The 20,884-nt window shown below is 43.8% G+C and overlaps 1 protein-coding gene and 1 long non-coding RNA gene across 12 annotated transcripts in view; one reads left to right on the top strand and one right to left on the bottom strand.

Moving 5' to 3' along the window:
* tncb (tenascin Cb) overlaps positions 1-12,924 on the bottom strand; it is a 156,285-nt gene extending 143,361 nt beyond the window's left edge. For 3 of the 10 annotated variants that reach the window (XM_063073942.1, XM_063073941.1, XM_063073940.1), the window contains exon 1: positions 12,567-12,923. The gene's annotated coding sequence lies outside the window, so the exon portion shown is untranslated. Of the gene's footprint in view, positions 1-12,566 lie in introns of all 10 variants that reach the window. The other 7 variants (XM_063073938.1, XM_063073939.1, XM_063073946.1 and 4 more) reach the window with 4 other exon arrangements.
* Positions 11,618-19,719, top strand: LOC134359993 (uncharacterized). 2 transcript variants are annotated; one of them, XR_010021230.1, is made up of 4 exons: positions 11,618-12,117; positions 14,135-14,266; positions 16,898-17,016; positions 17,803-19,719. It is a non-coding gene; the product is annotated as an uncharacterized LOC134359993 (long non-coding RNA). The 2 variants fall into 2 exon arrangements; XR_010021229.1 differs by lacking the exon at positions 14,135-14,266.
* Positions 19,720-20,884: the final 1,165 nt, after the last annotated feature.

Genomic DNA, 20,884 nt, shown 5'->3' with positions numbered 1-20,884 from the left:
TTTGATATAAGCCTTTATTTAAAATTAAGCACCATGATATTTATTGTGATGTGACAGGAGATTGAATTAATTGCTAACATGGCATTATATAGTGAGCATCGTGTTGTTAATGCTACTTGAGACCTTAAACTAGACTATTGAATCATGCCATCAAACTGTTATTTTTATAAAGAAACATCAGTTAGCACAACACTGTCTATGAATGAATACTCTGTCTAACCAGAATACAATGCACATTCCTGTTTTAACTACAGACATATTGGCTTCCTGTTTTAAATTCAGACTGACGGTGCTTCCACTGGTTTCTCTGAAGCTAACTTTAATTGACTTTATTTCTTGCCAACTGCCCTCTTTCATCTGGTGTTAAAAAGTCAGTGTAATGTTGTAGTTGCCAATTATTAAGCTAAATCTTTTGAAGGTAAAAGTGTTGCTCGAAGGTGATGTGAGGTGCACCTGCTTCCTTTGCACTGTCAATTTTCTTTTTGGTTTCTTAATTTCTCCAAAGCTGTCATATCAAATATCAGCTAAAACAGCGAAGTATTACAGCACAGATTCAGGTCATCCATCCTGACAAGTCCATGCAGGAATTCATCCTTCAGATGGGCCTGCTCCCGCCTCTCTTCAACAAAACACACTGGGACAGAACCTGCTGGGAATCACCGACAGTTCTTCACTGAGTTGCCAGCATTTAAGCCCACACTAAGAGACAAGATGTCAGGGATTCCTGAACAATTGCCAAAGTTTCAAACTTGCCAGTTGTACACAGCAATATTCAGCTGTCTTCCAGCAATGCATTCTCCAAAGAACACAGATCTACTGCAGTTCCTCCCTAATCCACTGTGGTTATGTTGAGGAATGTGCCCGTTAAACCACTGCAGGGACATTCTCTTTAACTGGAAATGATTGACTGCAATTGAGAACAGAAGTATATAGTAAAATACAGTTACTTTGTATTAAATTGAGTTTGCTTTTGTTTTCAATTGCTTACTGGTACATTAAACAACTTTAAAAATATTTAATAACATTTAACCCTTGTACTTATAGACTCAGAATCACATAGAAACAGGTCCTTTGGGTCAATTGGTCCATGCCAATCAACAGTCCCACCTATGCTAGACTGATTTGCCCACATTTGGCCAACATTCCTCTAAACCAGGGGTTCCCAACCTTTTTTATGCTATGGACCAATACCATTAAGCAAGAGGTCCATGGACTCCAGGTTGGGAACTTCTGCTCTAAACCTTCCCTATCCATGTACCTATCCACGGTCTATTAAATATTGTTAATCTACCTGCGTTTAACTACTTCCTCTCATATTTTATTCCATATACCTACCACCCCCTGAGTGAAAAGGTTGCCCCTCAGGCTCCTATTAAAACTCTCTGCTCTCACCCTAAACCTGTACCTTTTGGTTCTTGATTCCCCAACAATGGGGAAAAGACTGTGTGCATTCACCCAATGTCACCCATGATTTTATAAACTTCCATAAGATCACATCTCAGTATCCTACATTCAAAGTCCCAGTCTGTTGAGCATCTCTCTATAACTCAGTCCCTCCTAGTTTAATTATTTTTTAATACTTAGTGGATATTGCTGGATGACAGGAACACTCAAATCCTTGAGAAGGTTAACAGTTTGTAAAACTTTGGACAATGGGTGTGTTGCCCTTCAAAACTGCTTCCTGTTACTTTGTTGTGAGGGTGATGTGTGTTCATTCTGGTTTACTCAGGTGACAGCGTCACTTTCTGCCTTTGGACCTGCTACCTCTTTAAAGTCAATGATGTTTACCTACAAGCCAACGTTGGCGGAGGTGTAAATGGCAAATCAATAGCTCAGGTGTGTGCCAGCTGCTGTCCGAGTCAGTTCACCACTGGTAGCAAGCTCTGGCCCAAAAACTTAATACTTCTCTTACTTCTTGTTTCATCAGCTGGATTAGATTCCTTTTTCAGCATCTAAACCTTTTCTCAGTTACCCTGTGTTTGTAAATTCCTCATTCTAGCCATTTCCTGGGTGAAGTGGCTTCTCCTAAATCCCCCTAACATACTCACTAATGATTATCATACGTTTAAGACTCCAAGTCTGACCTCACTTGTAAGTGCCTTCAGTATGAGCACACTGTCAAATATTTTTTGGTCATCCCTCAGACCCTTCTAGAGGTTTCTTTCATAGCTGTAAAACTTCTTTGACTTTTCATCAGAAAACTCGGAACACAGTTTTGAGCATGTGGGGCAAAGAGTGGTCTAACCAGGGTCTTGTAAAGTTTAGTTTAACATCGCTGTTCTGTAGTGATGTCTTTAAGGAAACAAGCTCACGTGCTTTGCTTGTTCTGTTTATGTGCGCATCAGTCTTTATTACATCGGGGAAAGTGTATTATGGCCCTGGTTTCTTTCTGACCTGATGTTACCAACATTATCCCCCAAATAAAGTGATACCATTATGCCCAGTAGTACATTTGGTGGTGATCTTGTGATTTTTCTACCCTATCACCTCTGGGCTGCACCCTCCAAATATCTGGACCTGCCTCTCAGTTTTTTTGCACTACCTTACTTTCCATTTTCTACTTTCTATTTATGATTTATAATTTAAATTTTTAATATTTACTATCGATTTGTACTCCGGGAGTGGGAAATGCAGAATCAAATATCGCTGTAATGATTGTACGTTCTAGTATCAATTGTTTGGCGACAATAAAGTATAAAGTATGTCCTCTGTCCCATCTGGACTAAGTGACCTTATTCTTCCAATTAAGGTCAAAGTGTTGTAGAGTACTACAACTCTACAGGCCCTTCATCCTGTCTAGTCCATTTCCACCTGATCTTCTGCCTAGTCCTACTTACTTGCACCTGGACTATATCCTTCCTACCCATGTACCGATCAAAACTTCTCTTAAACGTTACCACACTCACACCACTCTCTGAGTGAAGTTTCCCCTTAAATATCTTACCTTTCACCCTAGATCTATGGCCCCTAGTTCTAGTCTACATGCATTTATTATATCTGTACCCCTCTTAATTTGTATGCCTCTATAAAATTTCACTTCATTCTCCTGCACGCCAGGAAGTAAAGTCTTCAGCTATTCAACCTTTCCTCATAACCCAGGTCCTCAAGTCCCAGCAACATCCTTGTAAATTTTCTCTGCATTCTTTTAGTTATGTTGATATCTTTCCTGTAGGTAGATGACCAGAACTGCACCCCATAATCCGAATTATTTTTCTGATTTGATGGAGATAGACGTGAAAGCACAGAGGAACATCTGGAGAAATTTCTGAAACGCCCGTCCGCTGCTGTCGTTACTGTGTGGCCGGGAATCTTGCGGAAGCTAGGCCTCAAAATCCCCGGCCTTGCCTGCTTTTGGCGACCGAGAAAGAGGTCGAATCGCTCGGACAGAGGTGGTGCTCAGTACACGGTGTCGGAGGGCTGATCAGAGCTCGAAGTTTTTGGATGACTCAGAGTTGGATTGTGGTCAGCATGGCAGGGAGAGTCTTTCTTCCCTCTCCCGTCTGGGTGAGATGTGGGACATTTGAGAGATTTTGAACTTTACTGTGCTCACGAACTTTCTTCATCAAGTCATGGTATTGTGCACTGTTGTAACTATATGTGTAGTTATGTGGTTTTGTCAGTTATTTTCAGTCTTGGTCTGTCCTGTGTTTTTGTGATATCACACCGGAGGAAATAATGCATCATTTCTTAATGCATGCATTACTAAATAGCAATAAAAGGGGACTACGTGTCTTCAGAATCTAAATTAGTCCCTACCAATGTCTTACACAACTTCAAAATAACGTTCCAACTCCTCTACTCAGTACTTCGATTTACGAAGGCCAATGTGCCAAAGGTGTCCTTATGGTCCTACCTACCTGTGATGTGACACCACTTTCAAGGAATTATGGATCTGTAATCCCAGATTCCTCTGTTCTACCACACTCCTCATTGCCCTGCTGTTCACTGTGGAAGCCCCACCCTGGTTTGTTCTCCCAAAGTGGAACACCTCACACCAACTTTGTGATTTATTTTGAACTTCATTTTTCATTTATTGCCCATTCCAAAGTTCTTGTTGCCATCAGCTTTTTTTGTTTGTGAACGAAATCCCCACATTCGGGGTCAGAGGCAGATGGTGTGATTTTGCTTGATCTGAAGCAGAGGCAAAGGAGCGACGCTGGGAGCTGCAAGGTTATATAGCTTAGCTGTATATTGGTTAAATTTGCTAAGCCACCCGAGAGCCCATGACTTTGTTCCGTTAGAAATCTAACAGAAGTGGAAAAAGAAGAACAGCTTAGTGCACAACCACGTCAGCTCTGTTTAGTTGGACGTTGCAGGTATTAAATACAAACAGATGGCAGAAAGGACGTTCTCCTATGGCTACATTTTAAATATTTAATGGGAATCCAGGGTCAAATTTCCCTTCATGCAGATCTTGGAATAAATTCTTCGTTGCTACAATAGCTGCACTGATTCTTCAGTGGGAGTTCAATGGGTTTGAAGACGCTGAAACTAAAAGCAATGTTTGACAGAACTGAACCATTTTTTCCTTCACCAGAGATGGTTTATTCAGTGATTTACAGTGTTGCAGGGAAAGAGTATTTCATAAAACACACTGTTTATGGTTTCAAATGCTGACATGATCACCTCTCTCAAGAATGCTCTCAAGCCATGGTCACAGAAATTCCTCACTATAATCATAGATATCATGTGCTCTTTCTCCATGGACACACGGACACAGGTGTAAGCCTGGAAGGGAGTCGGGCAACCAGCTCGAGCAGAACTCTTGACTGCCCGCTTCCTGGATCCATGAATGGGCACCTTGGCCAGGCCCAGGAACAAACCAAACAGGAGATTCCTCCCTGCCCCCTCACAATTGATGACCAAGGTTTAGGACCTTGTGGAGATGCAGCCAGAACTTGAGGGCCTTCAGATACACAGAAAAAGGCTGCAACCTCTCACACTCCATTTATACATGGTACACTGTCTCCTCCCAGCCACACAAGCAACAGTTGTTTGGGAAGTCCATGACTGATCTAATAATCTGTTGCACCGTAGCGCTTTCCATCCCAGGTCCCAAATATAAAGGAGGGAGAGAACAGAACTGTACTGCACACTTCTTACCAAAGTCACATAAATCAGAATTACTATTCTAATCAGAAAGCTGCCAAGGGATCAGTTGCAAGTAACACTGCCATCAATGTCTGAGTCAGGCATCTATCTGGCTGAAATAAAGGTGCCATACACCAGTGGCAGCTCAGTGGTTCTTGACGGATTTCCTCCTCTTAATTTGAGCCTGACCTCTAATATCCGATTGGTATTGTTTAATCATTCTGCTTTGTTCTTACAATTACTTGTGTGATATATTGGACAAATAATCAATTCTTTCTTACAGTTTCTAAAATAGTCTAGGGTTTATTTGGCATAAGATAATCTCCACCCTGTTTCATACTTCCACACAAAAGCAGTAAATGGACTAACGCTTCAAATTTCCATTTGCTTTGCAATTAATCGGTTGATTCCATCGTGGTGGGTGGTATAAATGACACAACTATACAGACATGGCTGTGAAGGGATCACTGTTCGCTCCTCAGGGAGGGAGCCCACCCTTCATTCGACCACTATCTATTACAGAACCTTACTAGGTCAAAGGTGATGGGCAGTACACGCAGTTTGCTGTCGAGAGAGTAATTAGAAACCAGATTTCTTTTGCAGACAGACTCACGGAACAGATTTTTTTCCAAGTTAGAAATGCCAAAAAGTCTTTGATACAAGTCTGAGCTGTTCACTAAATCTTGAAAACAGTTGAATCTGCATACAATCTACTTGACCATAAGGAAAATATGGGATCGTTGTACCTGTCTTGTGTGTGGCGGGAGGGGAGGTGTGGAACAAGGGGCTGAGAGGCAAATTACTTTTAGTGTGAGCTGTTGGAAGCCTGATTCTACTGGTTAACCTCTCCTTGTGCTGTTCTCTGTTTCACTATCTCAGGACAACTCTTGGGGTCAGTGTGAAAGTTCATTTAACTCACTGATACAGCAAGTCAGCAAAAGAAATTCTAATTATTGGAAAACAGAAATTCCTCTGGCTTGATCCAACTCTTTGCTTCCATGAAAGTGATTTTTCTTCAGTTGCTTTTCTTCCCATTTTAATTTAATTTCTGTACAATCTAACTTTTGTCAGAAAAAAAATCTGTGCTTGTAGCCCACTGAGTACTGCTTTAATTCAGCAACAGTTCCTCTTAGCAATTGGAGGAAACAAAGCGTGAGCAATGAACAAAATGCTGGAGACAAAATACCTGGTTATTTGACCATCACATTTGCCCTATTCTTCAAAGCTTCCAGAACATCAGAATGTTTATTGTGGAAAGTTCACTTCTCAGGTGAGAAATAAGGTTGATGCTCATTCCATGCCACTACGTTGATGAGAGATGTTGATGTAGGCTTTTGGGTGATGGCCAAGAAAAACTGTTGTTCTCCTCTGTCAATAGCCTTCACCTGAGTTGACCACATTGGAGAGTTGGAGTGCTAACAGCCATGAATTTCTATTTTCTCAGTTATCCAAAGGTAAATGGGAAGACTAGGTGTCTTCCTTGCCAAAGGAACAGGAGTAGAGGTATGGAAAAGAGGCAGGAAGCATATGTTAGGAAATATGAATACATTGTAGCTTCGGACAGAGCACTCAACTTATCTAGCATAAGCAGTAGATCACTTGTATATTCTGCTCCAACAAGGAAGCTCTATTTAATTGATTAGGTCTAATGTTAAGACAGGCTGCTTCATTCAAAGCTTTTCGTGTATTAACGTGTCCTTTCCGTTCTCAAACTAGTCCTCCCATGAACACTTCATCCAAAGTGTCCAGCCTTTTGTAATACAGACTTTGAAACTCGTCTGAATCAGATGGGACCACAAAGTGTGAGAGGGCACACATCAGCCTTTTAAAAACCCTGCAAAAGAAAAGGTGAGTTTCCTTTCTGGTGACAAACCCTCACAATGCATACTTGCAGACATCTAAATAGGAGTAAATTGTTCCAAGAGTGAAACTGATATATTAATATTTCACCATTTCCTGGCATTTTGAGCTGTGGACAGTAGACTTCCAGACAAATGGAAAAAAATGGAATTCTGACCATTTTGGTACAGGGGATTAAAGGCATGTATGAGATCTTGAATTAAATCAGGCTCCCAGTCAAAGCTGCCAAGTAAGATTTACTCAGAATTCTGGCTTGAGCTCATACTTTCCTACAACTGTGGAACAAGCAATCTCTCTGTCCTTGGTACTGTATGCAATGAATGCAGCCATTTCTTTTATAATGCTTTACTTAAAATGGCCCCTTTTTTATTGTTGCAATTAAGTCCTTTGGTTTTTTATGTTCCCTCTGATTATTACACATTAATGTTAATTTATGACGATTGCAAGTTTACATCTTCCATCAATTATTTGTTTCCTGATGAGCTCACACTACATTAATTGAACAAATTCTAAAGCTAATACAGCTGGCAGCATAGATATAACATTCATCAGGACTGGTGTTATGAATTGCATTCATGAACCTTAATGCTGATCTTGCTGACAGTCTGTGGAGAAAAGCATCTGAAAAAGCACCCCCTCTTCTACCCAGACAAATAACGAACAGGAAGTCCACAACTTGCATGGTCTCCTAGATTTGGCAAACCATCCAGATCTGGAAATGCCTCACTGGTTCTTCATCATAACTGGGTCTAAATCTTCGAACATCGGACGAAATTACTGTGGGTGTACCTTCACGAAAAGGACTCATTCGGTTCGCAGACCCATCTCAACACCACCTTCTCTGGGACAGACAGAGACTTCAATACATGTCAGATCCTGAAAAGTAATTACTAAACTAGACACAGTAGATACCAACGATTTGACGTCTTTGCTGAGATAACTATATATATAGTATTTGTCTCCATTTTTACTTATTACTCCTTATGTTAGGTATCCTTTACGACTTAACTCAATAATCCTGCAATGCTTGTGCCAAGACCATGTTTCCTCTGTTTCCTTAAACAACAGACTTTCTTAGTGATTTTCACCAGCAGTAAAATAGAAGGATGAGGAGTGTGAGCACATACCACCATTGAGTCTTGGGTTGAGATCATTGCTCTTATCAGATTTATTTTCTTCCTGGTTACTACTCCTTTCCAGCTCTGTAACCTGTTTCTGCTTTGCAACTGTGCAAGAACTTAGTGCTTCCTCCCCGCCCCCCCAGCTTTGGCACCCCTCAGAACCCCTGCCGTTGGCCGTACTTTCATCTGCCAAGACCTGAGGACCTGGAATGTTGGCCCTATGTCTTGCATGTCTTTTTCTTTCTTAATGGAGATCTATTTCAAAGGTTTCTCAGAATCAGAATCCAGATCAGGTTTATCATCACCAATATAACAATGACATGAAATTTGTTGCTTTGTGGAAGCAAGACTGTGCAAGGACATAAAATTGGTATAAAGTACAAAATAAATGTTTCCATAAAGGGAGTGGTGTGGCAGTGCTCACAGGTGTCATCACAACATCTCATTACATTAAATGCAAGTTGGTTTGGTTGAAGTAAATCGAGTTTCCCAGCAGTTGCCATATCAGGCTTGCTTCTCGCTCCTTCACCGCAGGGGTCATGTTAAAACCCTTGCATGCTGATAACAGAATGGAATATCATGAATGAGGGCACACACACCACCGCCCTCTTCCACCACATCACTTCTGCAACAATTAATGTGAATAACTAGAAGCTGCAATGTAATGGAGATTCTCAGCAGGTCGGGTAGCTCCTGTGCACAGAAACGGAGACAACACGAGAAACTGCAGGTACTGAATCTCCAGCAACATTCAGAGGGAGGAATACTGTGGGTCATGGCATATCAGTTTTGACACAGGGTTTGGACGTGAAACGCTGGTGGTTACTTGCCCCTCCACAGATGCTGTTCGAGTCACTGAGTTGCTCCAGTACACCCGTTTGTTGAAACAGAGATAATGTTTAACATCTAGTTCCCCCAAAGCATCCTCTTCCCTCCCTTAGCTGGCTGTGAGTTTTGCTCAGCACCACACAATGCTGGAGGTTCTCAGCAGGCCAGGCAGCATCTATGGAAAAGAGTACAGTTGACGTTTCGGGCCAAGACCCTTCATCGGGACAGACACATGAAATGCTGGACCAATGAAGGTTCTTGGCCCGAAACGTCAACTGTACTCTTTTCCATAGATGCTGCCTGGCCTGCTGAGTACCTCCAGCATTTTGTGTGTGTTGCTTCGACTTCCAGCATCAGCAGATTTTCCCTTGTTAGTGGGTGTTGGTCAGCTGGTCTGTATTGGTCTCCTCTCTCTCACAGGCATTCCCTCTGTTCTATTCACCCCTCCTCTCTGCAAAGAAAGCATCCCTCTTTCCTACTGACTCTCTCTTTCTGTTCTGAGCAGTGATGGGCCTGAGATATTTATACTGTTTCTTCACCTTACCCCCTCAGACACTGCCTGCCCCACTGAGTATTTCCAGTACTTTCAATTTTTATTTCAGATTTCCAACATCTGCAGCTTTTTATGTGGGGTGGGAGTCTGTATTTAATTCTACTCATTGGGATAGAGTGAGCTCACTCCCTCTGGACACTTGAAACGGGGGTGGGGGTGGTGTTGGTGGAGGGGATTATTACTAAAATTCAAACACGGTGAGGAAGGTTAGAGTGGGTGAACAAATCCAAGCAGACAGGCCAGAAATGAACGCGTCGCTGGAGGCGCAGGCACCGATTCTAAATTGCCCACCGCACATCCGATACACGTGCCTGCCATGTTGATAGAGGATGTAGACAAGGCGCCGCGTTCATGCCATTGTCAAGATATAATCCGAACACCGGTCACACAGCAACACTCCAACTATACAATTGAATCAATCGGACAAGGGGAAATAGGGACAATTCAGTCACAGTCACACGTTGCGTAGGCACCCCAAGCGAAAATCAGGAATGTTGTATGTCCGGGAAGTATTTGCTCTTCAGCGCTCCTCTCGCGGGATAATTTACCGGGCTACCGCAGTTCAGGGAACCATTATCAGTCAATTTGAAAAAGTTGGGCTATGATAAACTCCTTTGGCTACGCAAGGTTTTTAAAAAATCAAAATAACCCAAAGTATCAGGCTTTAAAATTAGATCAAACCAGGGAGCAAGCAGCGTATTTTCCCACAGGCATGCTAACACCATAAACAGCGCAAAAGGATGCAAATCAAACAAAAGCCGGGCGGGTTGTCTGCGCCGAGGGCTGGATTCTGACATCTGTTACCCTTTCAAAGGGTCCTTTAAAATCTGGTTGCGAGGCAGGCTATTCGCACTACCAATTCTAAAAGAAGGCTTGCTTCTAATGTGAAAGTTCAAGATTTAAGTAAAAATCCGCGCAATTTAATGCACCGGGAAGGATGCACTGTAGTTTCAAAGCAGCAGACACTGTAAAGGGTTTACACACACAGAATGCTGGAGGAACCCGGCAGGTCAGGCTATGGAAATGAATAAACAGTCGACGTTTCGGACAGAGAATATTGGTGCAGTATTTCCCCCCTTTCTCTCTCGGCTGGGCTTCATCACCTCTAGATCATTGAAAGAGGCAGGTAGACAGAGTTGTCTGACGAATGGGGAGGGGGTCAACCGCCCCACCCTGCCTCTTGTATTGCGGCTTTCTCGCCGGTGCCCCTGGACTGACACGACCACAGGTTCCCTGTGAAACAGGGGGCTCCGCGGACACCTTGCTCAATAGTATTGGTCCCTGGCATCAAAAAACATTGGAAACCCGAGCAAAAGCAACCGGCTTGGCAGGGATCCGATGGCTCCGGGGCGTGAAACAGAAAGCGAGAGAGCAAACCTGTCCAGCAGCAGGGCAGGAATCATTGCGGAGGGGCGAGCGCAGGCAGGACAATTAGAAAAAACAAATTAAAGTAAAATAAAGCGATGAAATGATATCTGGTGTTTTGGTGGTTTGGTCTCTCCCGGCTAAACTCACACAGGTCAGTCGCTCAAGGCATCAGTCTCGTCGCGCAGAGAGGCAGACGCTGTAGGAGAGCGACTGTGTGTGAGAATGAGTGCGTGAGAGAGGGGTGTGAGTGAGAATGTGTGTGTGTGTGTGTGTGTGTGTGTGTGTGAGAATGATTGTGCGTCTATCTGTGTCGGCTTGCGTCTTTATCGGAGTGTGCGTGGTGATGTGTGTTGTGAGTGAGACCTTGTCTGTGAGTGAGCTTGTGTGTGTGTGTGTGTGTGTGTGTGTGAGAGAGAGAGAGAGAGAGTGTGTGTTTGTGTGTGTGTGTGAGTGTGTGTGTGTGTGTGTCTGTGTATGTATGAGAAAGAATGTGTGTGTGTGTGTGTGTCTGTGTCTGTGTATGTGTGTGAGAGAGAGTGTGTGCGTGTGTGTGTGCGTGTGTGTGTGTGTCTATGTATGTGTGAGAAAGAGTGTGTGTGTTTGTGTGTGTGCGTGTGTGTGTGTGTGTGTCTGTGTATGTGTGAGAAAGTGTGTGTGTTTGTGTGTGTGCGTGTGTGTGTGTGTGTGTGTCTCTGTATGTGTGTGAGAGAGAGTGTGTGTGTGTGTGTGTTTGTGCGTGTGTGTGTGTGTGTGTGTGTGTCTGTGTCTGTGTGAGAAAGTGTGAGAAAGAGTGTGTGTGTTTGTGTGTGTGCGTGTGTGTGTGTCTCTGTGTATGTGTGTGAGAGAGAGTGTGTGTTTGTGCGTGTGTGTGTGTGCGTGTGTGTGTGTGTGCGTGTGTGTGAAAGGATCAGAGCCGATGGATGCCTGCCGCCTCGGCCTCAGTAAAGGGAACGTGAACGAGATCTGAAGAGACAGAATTGATCCCCAATCCCGGGATGTGCCCTCTGGCAGAGAGAAGGTCATGAAACTAGTGAACTGTCAGCCTGAGCACTTCAGGCTTCGGTGAAAAGAGTCGGAACAGAGTTCAGTGCCGGACTCCCCGCAGAGGGCAGCCAGGTTGGCGTTTCTGCCTCAGCATCCCCGGCCAGCCGTGCAGCAGGGAGCCAGTGATCCAGGGCTGTGTCAGCGGTCCGAAAGCCGGGTCCCTCCTGACGCGGGCTCACTGCCGTGCAATAAATCGGTCCGCCCGCCGGCCAGCCAAGCAGGCAAGAAAGAGAAGCAATCCACTTCAGCAGGGTGAGTCGCCTGGTAGCAGCAACTGTGTCAGCACAGCAGCTTTCTAAACTGTCTGATCGAGTCACTCATTTGAGGAGGCTCGGCTGTAGCCACAAAGTCTTCATGTGCTGGAGGCTATACTGAGCGAAATACGCAGGTGCCTTGCATAAACTCTCCCCGTTTTGTATTAATAGAAAGATTCCTCATAAATTCTGCCTGTTCCACCCTCCATCTCCACAATGACCACACCAGAGGAAAGACTTACAATTCAATACGAGGGGGGAGAAAGGACAAAAAATTTCCTCTTCAGCAATTCCTGCACCGTCAGCATTACTCCGGGTCTCTCACCAGGGACCGCGCGCGTTTAAAGCAAGGTACCACGCTGATTAAAATCAGAGATTTCAAATCACAGTTAAAGAACCAGCACAGATACTGAAGTTCGGAGCAGTTTAAGAGAAATTCTTCCTTACCTTAAGTTGTGCTGGGTGCAAATCATTCAGCCCCTACAGCGAGCAGACTTAAATAATTCAATCCCTTTGCCTCTTAAAAACTTGTCCTTCTCGCTCTGAGCTGCAGACTTGGGCTTGCATTGAAGATAGAACTGGCACCACCGGGACGTGTGTAGGTGCTCAGCGACAAAGCTGCAACCCCACCTTTCTAATATAGAAACTGCAGAGTGTGGATAGTCAGCCAAGCCAGCACCCTCTCCGTTTATATAGTATCTCTGAAAGCAATGAACTTTGGCATCTTCTCAGTAATAAGATGCCTTTAGGCTGACTGTAGAAGTGATGAATTAAAGCTGCAGCCACACAGTTTTTTTGGAAGATTGTTTTAACATACCATTTATGGTGAACCACAAAGGTTCCTACTGCTACATCCCTCCCCTCTTCCCAGCCTCCTCCCCACCGCCCCCTTCCCAGGCACACCGCCCGACCCACCAGTGACTCAGCTCAAAGGAAGAATTCTCATTCCTCGTGAAAGTTCCAAGACCAATCGATTCCGAGGTGGTCGGCTATCTGATCACAAAAGGGACTCTCAACTCAGGAACGGTTTTAATAGGAGCCGGTTCCTGCAGCACATGGCTAACTTCACGTTTCTTTTTGTTAAAGCTGTTATTACTGAGTATTGGGTATATCGTCAGGAAGGTGTTCAGGCAGGAGACAAGAGGGAAAGTGAGTGACCAGGCAACTCTTACCGCTTGCCCTCGAATGAACTATCGAATGACTGCCCAAAGGCTTTAACACCTTGGTGACCATTGCTGGGGCTCGCTGCACACCTTACGTACAAAGGTGACCGACTGCAAACGTTCAGCGTTACATTTGATACTCAGTTAAAGCAGTATTTTTAACAGCCAGTTGTTGTTATGGGGAGACACGCCGCGTGGAAACTCCTCGGCACATTGAATAGCTGGGTAAATGGGTTTAAACCAAATAACAGCGACAACGTTTGTTTGGCGCACCAGCCTTACTCATCTTTTCATTACAACAGTGCGCAGACACAGTAGAAAGGGAAACGATAACAGAATGCGAAAAGAATGTGACACTTACAGAGAAAATACAGTGCCGGCAGGCAGCAAGGTGCAAGGTCATAACGAAGTAGATTATGAGGTTAAATGTCCTTTTTATTGTACTAAGCGATCATTCAATAGTCCATAACAGCGAGATAGTCTCCTTGAGTCTGGTGGTATGCGCTCTCAGGCGTTTGTATCTTCTGTCTCATGGTGGGGTGGGGGGACAAGGGTGGGTGTTATTTTTTATTATGTTCGCCGCTTTACTGAGACAGTGACAACTATAGCCAGAATCCATTGAGGGGAGGATGCTTTCCGTGATGTGCGGAGCTGTGTCCGCAACTCTACAGCTTCTTGTAGTCACGGACAGAGCAATTGCCGTACCAAGCTGTGATGTATACCGATAGGATCCTGTCTATGGTGCATCGATTTAAAAACAACTATTGATGGTCGAAAGGGGCGTGCTGAATTTCTTCAGCCTCCTGAGGAGCAACCATTTACAATAACCTATTTTGTGCTCTCCCCCTCAAGGCTCAGCAACTCTCCTCGATTCTCTCACTCACCTACATACTGGGGGCTTTGCAATGACCACCTAACGTGCCAAATGCAAGCCCTTGTTATCTGGGAGGAAGCCAGGACAGGCACAAACGCCACAGGGAGCAGGTACGAATAGCACCTGAGGTCAGGGCTGAAATCCAGCGCTGCCAGACAGCTGCTTTACTGACTATGCCAATCTGCCGTTTTAGCACATGGTTGGTCAGCAGCTAAAGGGCACCATTCTTTGTATGGCATAGGTTAAGAGAGGTTAAGGCAAATCTCTAATGCAAATAAAAATGACACATATTCTCAGTTTTTTGACGCTATGGAAACTTTCTTCAGAACAAGTTAATATCCCGGCGGTGATTCTCGCAGATTCCAATGCACTGAGGCCTTTATCTATTCAAACATTTTTACAATGACGACTAAGTAAAGCTTTTGCAATACTCCTCTTCAAAAATGTTCCAGTTATTGCAGGTCGACGATTTGGGGGTGTTTATTTTAGAAACTGCAACCGTTGCTATGTGAAAAACAGTTGAGCATTCCAGATGTTTCTGTGCGAGCTGTTGACAACTGATCCCAGTTATGATCGAGATAATGAAACTGAACTGAGAAGTTGAGTATTTTAGGTGAGATATCGATGAGCGTGTGTTCTCAGCTTCATTAATGCAAGAGGAAGCATTCCCTTGGTCAGTACACACTACTGGCAACAGTATTCCAGGGAATTTCCTAGTGATGTCAATGACAGGCACATCAATGACATCGACCTAGAAGCGGAATTTCCTCTGGGAAGTCTGCACCAAAAATAAAGATATATTAGCAAATATATTTCAAAACTTGAGTTAATTCTGTTGACAGCTGGTTTCCTTGGGTATTGACAATCTTTTGAAATTCTTTTGTGCTTTCTGTTTTTACAAAGATCAAAGTTCACAAAGTTTACTATTAATGTATGTACAGTATACCACATACAGCCTTGAGGCCTTCTTGCAGGCAGCCTCAAAACAAAGAAACAAAATAGAACCCACAAGAAAAAGAACACACAACAAAGAGCACCAAACACCCAATGTGCTTAAAAAATAGAACAAACTGTGCAAAAAAAAAGGTGAACAAATAACACACAGAAGCTGAACTGCAACATACTATCTGGGTGTCTCGTTCACATTCACAGAATCTCATGTCTACTCCTCTAACTATGGAATCCCCTATCACTACTGCAATTCTCTTCTCCACCCTTCCTTCTGAACCACAGCAACAGACTCAGTGCCAGAGACCTGGTGGCTGTGGCTCCACCACCACCCCCCAACCCCGATTGTTCGTCCCCCCTCTCAATAATATCCATATACCTATTATTGAGGGGAATGGCCACAGAGGTACTCTGCACTGGCTGCCCATTTCCTTTCTCTCTCCTGTCACCCGGACCTGTCCTGCAACTTAGGCATAACTACTTCCACGCAGCTCCTATCTATCACCTCCTCAGCTTCCCATACGAGCTGAAAGTTATTGATCCGCTGCTCCAGTTCCTTAACACATTCTCTGAGGAACTACAGCTCGGTGCACCTGGGGCAGGTGTGGTCATCCAGGATGCCGGAGGTCTCCCAGAATTACCACGCCTTTCACAGAGAACACAACACAGTCCCTGGAGCTGTTCTCACTGCACTCAATAACGAAGAATGCAGAAAGGGAAACCTACCTCACCCAAGCCTTATGAGCCAAAGCCTCTTCACTCTAACACTGTTCACTCCAGCAATGGCCACTCCGGTTGTCCCAACCTTATTTGTATTTGCCCTTGCAAATGAGTTGCAATTCAGTTGGGCTGTCGGAAAAAGCTGAAAGCCTGTGAACACTTCTTTTTAAATCACTCACCCTGACCTATGTGCAGCTTCCTCTTACAAGTTTAATAGATTAACAGGATAGATTGTTGACAGCACTGATGTACAGAGGGATCTTATCCATGTCTATAGCTCACCAAAAGTGATCATGTACATAGACAGGACAGTGAAGAAAGCCAGTGGTATGCTTGCCTTTATACATCTGGGCATTAAGCATAAGAGAAAGGAAGTCACTTTGCAGCTGTATAAAACTTCAGTTAATCCACACTTGGAGTATTGTTTTCTTTCTTTATTCAGTTATACAACATGGAGTAGGCCCTTCCAGCCCTTTGAGCTGATATCTGCAGCCCTAAATTAATCCCTAAGTTTATCCCTAAATTAACCATAGGACAATCTACAATGACTAATTAACCTACCTAGTATGTCTTTGGACTGTGGGAGGAAACCAGAGTGCCCGAGGAAAACACACACATTCCACGGGGAGAACTATACAGTCTCCTTATCGATGATGCCCGAATTGAACTTGGACTTCGGACTGAGCTATAATAGTGTCAAGTTAATGGCTGTGTTAACCGTGGTTGCCCCATTACAGGAGGAATGTGGAGGCTTTGGAGAGCATGCAGAACAGATTACCAGGATGCTCCCCTCTTTGTCAATTCCCCCCTCTGTTCCACTTCTTACATCTTCTCCTCACCTGCCTATCACCTGCTTGGTGCCCCACCTCCTTCCCTTTCTCACATGATCCGCTCTCCTCTCCTACTGGATTCCTTCTTCTCCAGCTCTTTACCTTTTCCACCTATCACCTCCCAGCTTGTTACTTCGTCCCCCACTTCCCCACCCACCTGGCTTCACCTATCACCTGCTAGCTTGTTCTCATTCTCCTCTCCCCCTGCCTTCTTATTCTGACATCTTCCCCCTTCCTTTGCAGTCCTGATGAAAGGTCCTGGCCTTTATTCATTTCCATGGACACTACCTCGCCTGCTGAGTTTGTGTGTGTTGCTCTGGATGTCCATCATCTGCTGAATCCCTAGTGTGCTGTCTGGAATAGTAAGTATGAGCTATAAATGGAGATTGGACAAACGTGAGCTGTTTTATCTGGAGTACTGGAGGCCAAGTGTAGATCTGCTAAAGATAGATTATGAGAGGTATAGACAGGGAAGACAGGCAGGACCTATTTTTCAGGGCTGATATAACAAATACTAGAGGATTTTTTGTAAATGAAAGGTGATGTGTGGGGTAAGTTTGTTACACAGCACATATTAGGTGCCCGGAATGGGCTTCCAGAAGACGTGGTGGAAGTGGATGTGATAGTGGTGTTTAAGAGGCTGTTAGCTAGACACAAGAATATGCGGTTAAGAGCACTGCATGGTTAAGTGCCTTGCTCAAGGACACAACATGACCCCTTGGCTGGGGCTTGAACTCACGACCTTCAGGTCGCTAGTCGAATGCCTTAGCCACTTGGCCACGTGCCCACATATATGAGCAGAAGAGAATTAGTTTGATTTAGTATTGTCTTCAGTACAGGCAGTGTGGGCTGAATGGCCTGTTCCTGTGTTAACGGAGCCATTTTAAAGGTAGTTCAAAGTCTTTGACAGTGGTTGGCTATCAAGCTTTCCTGTAGGTGGGGCACCAGGGTGCTCTGCTTGAGGGAGGCCTGCTCTATCTAGTGTGCTTCCCCAGTGAAGGATTAGTTCAATCAACCCTCCGCATCCAGGAAGGCAGGGACAATGGACAGAGAACCCTAGCCATGAAACACATTCTGTTTAATTTAGATCATTATGAAATAAATATCAATTCTCTAATTTTTTTTTCTGTCTCTTTCAATCTCTTTAGGGGTGGCACGGCAGCATGGTGGTTCGCACAGTGCTTTACAGTACTATCGACCCAGTATCAATTCCCGCTACTGTCTGTAAGGAGTTTGTACGATCTCCCCCGTAACTGCGTGGGTTTCCTCCGGGTGCTCTGGTTTCCTCCCCACAGTCCAAAGATGTACCAGGTGGTAGGTTAATTGGTCGTTGTAAATTGTCCGGTGAGTTAAGTTCGGTGATCGCTGGGCGGTGCGGTTCAAATGGCTGGAAGGGCCTATTCCGTGCTGTATCTCAACGAATAAATAAACAATCAGTTTTCTTTTGCTCTCTACTTGCTGGCTTATATATATGCTTCGGCTGAGAATTAATTCACACATCCTGCTCCAGGCTGTGTGTGCCTCAGTGAAGATTTTTCAGCAGTTGATACGCAGTTTTTTGCCCTGTTTACATGAGGTGCCAAATCCCGTGTGTATGATGCCTAGCTGAGATGGCTTTCAGCAAGCAGAAAGTCTGTGGGCAAGCGTAAGAGTGAAGTTGGAACTGTTTGTTCACTGACGAGACCATATGTTCCACTTTCATGTGTCAAGAATTTCAACAAGGATGCATGGTAACCTGCCTCAGTACTATCACAGTAGAAGCACGCACAACAAGACTGTTCTGCTCACCCAGCCTGTTCCAGTTCTTTGAGTGATTAGCCTCAAATCCCTGTCCTTTCTCCAGAGCCTGCAGACCTGTCCTTGTCCAATTCTCCACCGAAGTTATTGCTACTTTGATGTTCTGATGGACTGGTCAGAGTACCATCAAGTGGGCAAGTTTACCCAGACTGAATAGCTGTGGTCGCCATAGCAAAATCAGATTCAGGTTTATGATCGCTGATATACTCTTACACCATGAAATTTGCAACAGCAGTACAGTGCAAGATAAAAAAAACTCTACGTTCCAATAAAAATAAATCAACCAAGCAATCAATAAATAAATAAATAGTGTGAAAGAGAGTATTCATTGATTCATGGGCTGTTCAGAAATCTGACGGCAGAGGGGAGACAACAATCTGTAGGAGTCTGTGGTGTAAACCCTATGTCCAATGTGAAGTGATGTTATTGACTGGAATTAATGGCATTTTAGTGTTTTGGAAATCTAAGTGATTCAGAGATTCAGTCATGCTTCAAGAAGTAATAATTGTTTAAAACTTATTTTAAAACAAAGTAAATGTTTTGGTCAAAATAAAAGTTCGGCAAATAAACTCTCTCTTGATGCAAAACCCATTAGATGAAGCACATAAGTTGGTGCAAGGTACATAATTGACACTGCAGGCAACAGGTATAAACATGAATTTTATTTTTGTTACTACGTTACTCTCCCATGAATATATTTTGAAATCAGTGGAACTATTCATCCTTCACCAGTCCCTAATTTGCATCGCTCTGACTTGGTTAATTAGAGCATGTGGGTTGAATTGGCAAAGGCTTTGAACAAGGCATTGGAAGTGAATGAAACTTGGAGTTGAATACATTCAACCGCATCTCGTTAGTTGTTTCCTGTAATTACAAGTAGAACTTGTATTTTTAATTAGTTGTTTCATATAAACTCTCAAAGCTCAGAGCACTCCATGTAAAATTAATTGCTTCTGCAGAACTGGTGTGGAAATTTCTTGGTGCTTGTTTTATAAGTGCAAAATAGGCATCTTATTATCCAACATGATCGTTGTTACATTTAACAATCATTATGGCCTTGACTTTTAATAGCCTCCCTTCTCACTAATAGCCAGGACATAATCTTCTCGAATGGAGAAGGTTCAAAGGTCACAATGGCAGATGGTGGCTGATCTTCTGCAGTGAAGAGTGACAGTGACCTGCTTCTGAGGGCACAGAGACGGAGATGGTATTGGTGTTGGTATAGCAACTGGTACTGGAATTGTGATTAGTTTATTAGTAACACATGTACCAAGATACAGTGAAAAGGTTGTCTTGCCTACCATTCATTCATATAGATCAAATCATGACAAAATACATTGAGCGAGCTAGATTAGGTTAAAACAGCAACAGTGTAAAAAGTACCGGAGAAGTTCAGAGCAGGTAGTGAAAGATCGTAACAAGATCAGTTGGCTCCTCATCCTTCTTTGCTCCCTAGAACTAAAGTCCTCCAGTCCAGGCAGCATCCCAATGAAGCACCTCTGAACTCTCTCCCAATATAATCACATCCTTCATATGTTGTGATGACCAGACCTACAGGCAAAACTTCCAGTGTGGCTTAACTAGTGTTTAATAAAGTTGAAACTTACTATCACAACTCATATTTTGTGCTCTGACTTGTAAAGGCACAAAGCCTTCTTCATCACTCTAGACTTAGGCTACCACATTCAAGAAACTGTGGACTTCAACCCCAAGCCTCTAAATACCCAACCATTTACTGAATATGTTCCACCCCTATTTGACATCCCAGAATATGTCAGGAGTGTGTTTCATCTGCCTTTGCTCTGTCCAGTTTTCCATCTGATTTGTATCTCTTGCTGTAGACTTAAATAAGCTTCCTCATTTTCATAACACCATCTACTTTTGTGTCATTTAGAGAAGAGGTATAACATGATCAAGAAGTCTGCAAACAGCAACTAGGATATAAGGGGTGAAGCAGTTGTTGTGGTGAGATCAGGTAGTGGCATAGTACCACAGCTTCCGAAGATGACAGCGTGCTTGGACACAGCGGCTTCTATGGGGGTCAGCCAAAGGAGTGATTATCTTTTTTAAACATTTTTTTTATGATTGCAAGCCCCAGCTGTACATTAAGAACTTAAAGTATTGTAGTTTACCCCATCAACGAGTTGCTTGTTGGCGGCGAAACTGAAGGAGCTGAACTTGGTTTGGATCGTGATGCTGCCTGTGACGGAGAGGCATCTGTGTGTGAGGGAGGTGTGCAGTCTAACAGAGAGCGATTGTCTTTGTCGCTTTACTTGTGATTGCAAGATGCTGTTGGGCTTTGGTGACGTTGAGTGCTACAAGTCCAATTCATTGGTTTATTGGCAGCCGGTGGGGGAGGACGGCAGGGAACTGCATGGCCTTGCTTATAGCAAGGACTAGGCCTCAAGCCGCGGTGTTGCCTGTTTTCAGCCA

This window comes from Mobula hypostoma, chromosome 21, assembly GCF_963921235.1.
Source record: "Mobula hypostoma chromosome 21, sMobHyp1.1, whole genome shotgun sequence".
Classification (NCBI taxonomy): domain Eukaryota; kingdom Metazoa; phylum Chordata; class Chondrichthyes; order Myliobatiformes; family Myliobatidae; genus Mobula; species Mobula hypostoma.
This window is presented reverse-complemented; position numbering and strand designations above follow the sequence as displayed.